Below are 6,948 nucleotides of genomic sequence, written 5' to 3'. Positions count from 1 at the left end.
CCGAGTTGATTCCAACTCATAGTGACCCTATAGGGACTGACAAGGATCCAGTTTATCCTGGGTCCTGTTCTCTAGCTGAGTGAGTGTCCTATTCCCTCAGCTCTAAGCTTAGAACACCCTGTTCTTGCAATAGAGGTGATGTGGGCACTTAGAGGAGGATAGTCTCCACCTTCTTCCTGCTTCCAGTCCAGGACACCAGTTGGCAGTTGTAGCTGTGAGCTCCCATTGGCATCACAAATGAGAGATGTTTTAGGAAGGACCTGGGCTTGTTTTCTGAGATGGCAGAGGTCCAGCCCATTTTTCCCAGGTTGACCATAGCTGACCAATCTAGTATGGCTGACGTGAAGACAATCTGCAATTCAGATTTGGTCATTTTTTTTTTGTAATGAACAGGGGGAAATGGAAATTCACTTTACTTGCTCTCAAGGCTGGGTGAAAAACCCCAGTGTTCTGTTTCAGGAGATGGAGGGAGCTGAGTATAACATGCTTAAGCCAGGAGGAACAGAAGGGGGATTTGAATTCCACTAGGCCAGAGTTTCCTTCTAGTTGATTTCCTTTCTTAGAGGGGTAGGTCCTACATGGGCAACACAGCTAGGTCAATAGAGTGTGACTTTTACTATGACCAGAAAAGGCTGGGGGCCTGGATCATTCAAAGTTTCTAATCTTGTAATTAGACACCTTCAGAATGCGGAAGCCCAGAGCAAGTATATGTTTAACTAATAGGCAGAGAGGCTTGCTTAGTTGGATTCTCTGGTGTGATTTGCAACTATTAATTTGAGTTTTTAAAAACCTCACATTTTGGAAGCCTGATTATCTCGGAGGCAAACATGCTCCGAAGCGACTCCTGTGAAGACGCCTGGCTGGTGGGTGGGTGTAGACACTGGGCTGGCAATGGAAGCTTGCTTTGCACATCATAATTAAAATCTGAATGATCGATTCCTTAGAAATTTTGAGTTGATTGTCTTGTGCTTACACGTGGAGGAGACGGGAATGCTGACCCTAAACAAGGAAAGATAGCTCCATTCAGTCCTGCCCACTGGTTTGGGAGAATTTGTAAAATTATGTGTGTGTATACACTTTTAAAATCATGATAAAATACACTAACATAAAATTTACCATTAGTGACATTTAGTACATCCACAATGTTGTGCAAACCATCATCACGACTTCCAGAACATTTTTGTCACCCCAAAAGGAGACCCTGTACCCGCCTACTAAGCAGTCACTCTCTAGTCACCCCTCCCCCCAGCTCTTGGCACCCACTAATGTATGCATTTGCCAAATCTGGCTATTTCATATACATGGAGTTATACAGTATGTGGCCTTTTGTGTCTGGCTTCTTTCATCTTAATGTAATGTTTTCAAGGTTCATCCATGTTGTAGCGTGTATCAGCACTTCGTTCCTTTTTAAGTAGAATAATATTCTATTATATGGATACTGCATTTTGTCTGTCCATTCATTAGTTGATGGACATTTGGGTTGTTTCCGCTGCTTGGCTGTAGTGAACAGTGTGGCTGTGAACATTTGTGTACGAGTTTGTGAACACCTGGTTTCAGTTCCTTTGGCTGTATACCCTGGAATGGAATTGCTGGGTCACATGGTAACTCTGTTTCACCTACTGAGGAACCACTGAACTGTCCTCCACAGCAGCCATGCCGTTGGACATTCCCACCAGCATGTGTGAGCGGTCCACTTTCTCCACATCCTCGCCAACACTTGTTTTTTGTTTTAGATTATAGCCATCCTAGTGGGTGTGAAGTGGTATCTCATTGTGGCTTTGATTTATATTTTCCCAATAGCTAATACCATTGAACATCTTTTCATGTGCTTGTTGGATATTTGCATATCTTCATTGGAGAAATGTCTATTTAAGTCCTTTGCACGTTTTTTAATAGGGTTGTTTTATCTTTTGGTTGTTGAATTGTAAGATTTCTTTATATATTCTAGATACTGGACCCTGATCAGATACATGATTTGCAAATCTTTTCTCCCATTGAGTTGTCTTTTCACTTAATTGATAGCGTCCTTTGATGCACAAAAGTTTCTAATTTTGGTGAAGTCCAGTTTATTTTTTTCTTTGGTGCTTGTGCCTTTGGTGTCATATCTAAGAAATCATTTCCAAATTCAAGGTCACGAAGATTTACACCATGTTTTCTTCCAAGGGTTTTATAGTTTTAGCTCGTATATTTAGGTGTTTGATTTTGAGTTAACTTTTGTGTATGGTGTGAAGGGTCTAATTTCACTCATTTGCATGTGGATCTCCAATTTTCCCAGCACCACTGAAGAAACTATTTTTGGCCCATTGAATGGTTTTGGCACCTTTGTCGAAAATCAGTTGACTGTTGATATACAGCTTTATTTTTGGACCCTCGATTCTATTCCATCTGTCTATATTCTATCCTTATGCCACTACCATGCCTTTTTTTTTTTTTATGAAGGTTTATAGAACAAATTACTTTTTCATTAAACACTTAATACACGTTCTGTTTTGTGACACTGGTTGCCAACACTGCAATGTGTCAGCAGTCTCCTCAACCTTGGGTTCCTCATTTCTATTCATTCAGCTTTCCTGTCCCCTCCTGCTTTTCCGTTCTTGGCCCTGGGCTGTTATGCCCATTTAGTCTCGTATACATATGTGAGCTACATGTATTATTTTTTGTTTTATGGCCCTGTCTAATCTTTGGCTGAAGGACGAACCTCAGGAGTGACTTCATTACTGAGTTAACAGGGTGTCCGGGGCCATACTCTTGGAGTTTTTCCAGTCTCTGTCAGGCCAGTAAGTCTGGTCTTTTTTTGTGAGTTAGAATTTTGTTCTACATTTTTCCTCCAGCTCTGCCCAGGACCCTCTATTGTCATCTCTGTTGGAGCAGTCGGTGGTGGTAGCTGGGCATCATCTAGTTGTGCTGGACTGCCACGCTGTTTTGATCACTGTAGCTTTGTAGTAAGTTTTGAGATGGGAAAGTGTGACCCCTCCAACTTTGCTTTTCTTTTTCAAGGTTGCTTTGGCTATTCAGGGTCCCTTGTAGCCACATATAAATTTGAGGGCCGCAGTCTCCATTTCTGCAAAAAAGGCTGTTGAGATTTTGATGAGAATTGCATTTAATCTGTAGATCGCTTTGGGGAATATTGCTATCTTAACAATATTTAAGTCTTCCAATCCATGCACATAGGGTGTTGTTTTTATTTAGGTCTTCTTTTCATTTCTTTCAGCAATATTTATAGTTTTCAATGTACAAGTTTTTTACTTCCTTGGATAAATTTATACCTGAGTGTTTTATTCTTTTAAATGCTATTGTAAATGGATTTGTTTCCTTTTCTTTGCAGAATGCTCAATGCTGATTTTTTTGTCTTGACCTTTTACCCTGCTGCTTTGCTAAATTCATTTATTAGCTCTTGTAGCTTTTCTGTGGGTTCTCTGGGGTTTTCTATATGTAGGATCAGAATATTGCCCAATATAGTGCTGGAAGATGAACCCCCTAGATTGAAAGGCACTCAAAATACACAGTGGCTGCAACAATGGACTCGAGCATATCAGTGATGATGGAAATGGCACGGGACTGGGCAACGTTTCATTCTGTTGTACATGGGATCACAGTGAGTTGAAGACTACTTGACAGCAACTAACAACATAAATAGGATCATGTCATTTGCAAAAGGGATAGTTTTACTTCTTCCATTCTGATTTATCTACCTTTTATTTCTTTTTCTTGCCTAATTGCTCTAGCTCTGACTTCCAGTACAGTATTGAATAGCGATGGTGAGAGAGGGCATCCTTGTCTTGTTCCTAATCTGAAAAGGAAAGCTTTCAGTGTGAGTATGATGTTAGCTGTGGGTTTTTCATAAATTCCCTTTATCAGATTGAGAAATTTCCCTTCTATTACTAGCTTGTAGAGTGTTTTTATCATGAAAGGGTGTTGGATTTTGTCAAATGCCTTCATCAATTAAGATGATCACGTGATTCTTTTCCTTTGTTCTATTAATGTTGAGAGAGCAGGGCTTTTGTTGGTGTGTGTGTGTGTGTGTGTGTGAGAGGGAGCTTGTTGATGCTTCCAAGCTGCTGACTTCTTCTGTTCCAAGGCTGGGATATTTGAAGCAAAACGAAAACCCGGAAAACTCATTGCCTTGTCATTCCTAGCCAGTTTGCATTCTTCTCGCCACCTTTAGGGTCTTCTTGTTTGTTTGATCTAGAACGTCCAGGGTTTGTCATCGTGCTTAGCAGGAAAAAACAGGGGAAAAGTATGTCTATATCTTCCCGGAAGCAGAAGATCCATTTTACATTTTGATGGCTATTGTCAAGTTGTTCTTTGTTACATGTGGTGAAACATTATTTTTCAATTGTTTCTTTTTTTATGGTACACTTTGCTATGCAGTTAATGTTTGGTCTTTATTTTAAAAAAAATGGATTCAGGGTTTTGTAATTTACTTGGAAAGGCCATTCTTATACCAAGATTATGCAAAAAAAGTCTTCCATTTTCTTCTTTGTTGCAGTTTCCTTTTTCTACATTTAAATATGTGAGTGATCTGGAATTAATTTTGGTGTAAGGAGGAATAGGAATCCCCTGTGCCCTGGTGGCTACCCAATTGTCCTTGCTCTGTTTACTGGATAATAAATGTTTTATGATGTTAGGGAAATTCTTGTATTTGGAAAATGTTTGTTTATCACAGTGTTCCTGACAGCTGAGTCCTGAAAGCAGCAGTCCCAGAGCCTGCAAGGCAGCACTGAGAAAGGGAATTGGGTGTGTTAGTTCATGGCAAGTGGTGCTGGGTGAGCCGCAGTTTGAACTGCAGGCCATACTGAAAGATCTGCATGGCCCTGTCTGCTGGACTTTGAATGGGGCCTGGATACACTGTAGGCTTAGGAAGCCAGAGAAGGCCAAGGTTGGATGGTGGGTGTTTTGAGCAGCCCTGGAAAGTACTCTTCCTCCTTGGTGGCTTGGTCGCTGCTGAAGGGTTATATATCTCAGCCTACAGTAGTTAATGCCCCAGCCACCTGGGAGCCTGGAACACAGAGCACCATGAAGGGGAGACTGGTGAGGACATGGGGAAGTGTGACAGAGACAGGCCCCTGAGGAGGGAGAGAGAGGTGTGAATGGAAGGCTTGTGAGAGCTTACCTCACACTTCACTTGAAGACACTGGAGCAGAAGGCAGTGTCTGCTCCTGTCAGCTCTCCCTGCCTCCAGGTCCTGAGAAGACCAGTGTGTATACTCCCTGTATAAAGTGAGTCACAGGGACATGGGGAAAGGTAAGGAGGGCAGCGATCGGGTGGATGGATGCAGTGCTGTCGAGTTGTCCCATCCATCCCTTCCTTGAGGCTGCTCCAACCCATTCATCCTCCCAGTGCTTCTATTCTCTCCCTTCTGTTCAACTCTGGTTCCCACTGGGCCAGGCACGGTGCTGCCTGTGGCTCTGAACTGCAGGTCCAGGTGTCCAACATGAATTGGTCTGTGTCTCCCCACCCGTCAGGCCCACCCAAAAGCTCCTGAACCAAAAGGAGTTAGGATAATGGCAGTGGGTTCCAGTAGCCTGTGTCCAGTGGAGCAATGACACTAGTTAGGACCAGACTTTTTCTGGCTGCAGTTTTTCTGCCCACGAAAGAGGGCCATGGTCAGGGAGCAAAGAAGTGTGAGGGTGACGAACTTCTTAGTCTGGAACGTGAGGCCCTCCCTCTAAGACTCTCCAGCTGTAATGCAGTGTGGAAGAAGCCCTAATGGGGAGTAGGAGCCCTGGTGGCACAGTGCTTAAAAGCTTGACTGCTAAACAAAAGGTCAGCAGTTTCAATCTACCAGCTGCTCTTTGGAAACCCTATGGGACAGTTCTACTCTGTTCTGCAGGGTCACTGAGTCAGAATCGACTTGACAGCAATGGGTTTGGTTGGTTGGTTTTTTTTTTAGTTGGGAGTAAAATACTGGGTTTTTGTCCTCTCTTTGCCATTAGCTGGCTGGATGACTAAGCGATGATCATTTCCCTTGTCTGGGCCTTGTTTCTTGTTTTATCTGTAAAACTGGGCATTTTCTTTTTTAAGACTCCATTAACAAATGGAATATATTTCACAGGAACTCAGGAACAAGAGCGCTGAGTGCTAGGTGGCTCGGGCTAACGTAAGCCTGTGAGCAGGGGTTCTGAGGTCGGTGTTAACCCACTGGACTAGATGATCTCGAAGGTCCCGTCGAGTTGGCCCCGGGCAGGAATTTTAACCTTTCTGAATCTCGGTTTCCTTCTTATAAATAGAAATGATAATACCTACCTCAGAAAGTTGTAAGGATTAACAAGAAATTTACATGTAGAATTTGTAGTAGGGTTTGGAACACTGGTGCTCAATTAATGAAGGGGTATTATCATTTTTGCCTATCCAAATCCTACCCTTTAAATTCCAGATGAGCTACCACCCCACTTCCTTTGCCCCTGCCACCCAGCTCACCAGGACGTCACCGCTCTGAACGTCTGCCACCCTTAGACTGACAGTCTTGGGGCCTGAGAACACAGCTTTTGGGCTGATAGCTAGTTTCTAAAGCTTCCACAATCTTAAGTTCCTTAAGGGAGAAAATGTCCTTTTTCAGCTCTAGATCCCCCATGCTGCCTTGTACTCAGATGCTCAGTAAAGGTCTGTGGAACGACAAGCCCAGACCAGGATGCAGAAGAGATGTACATGTCTCTGTAGCAATAACTAGAATGTAGCCCCTGTTTGGTATGTAGAACGAGACGTTCCTAAGGAAGGAAAGACGAACAGCAGAATCTTTGTCCCTTATTAGGATCAACTCAAACTGACAATTCTTGGTAGCTACCTGTTGAAGAGTTCTAGACAGCAGAATTTCCCAAACTGCCATCCCAGCCAAACAGCTCTGGGCGCTCATTACCGATCCGGAGCCAGCGTTGAGCCTATAGCCATGCTTCTGCCAGAAGACAACCCAGAAACTCTTCAATCAAAGACTCCAAAAAATACAGCTGG

The sequence above is a fragment of the Loxodonta africana genome, chromosome 1 (assembly GCF_030014295.1).
Source record: "Loxodonta africana isolate mLoxAfr1 chromosome 1, mLoxAfr1.hap2, whole genome shotgun sequence".
Taxonomy (NCBI): Eukaryota; Metazoa; Chordata; class Mammalia; order Proboscidea; family Elephantidae; genus Loxodonta; species Loxodonta africana.
This window is presented reverse-complemented; position numbering follows the sequence as displayed.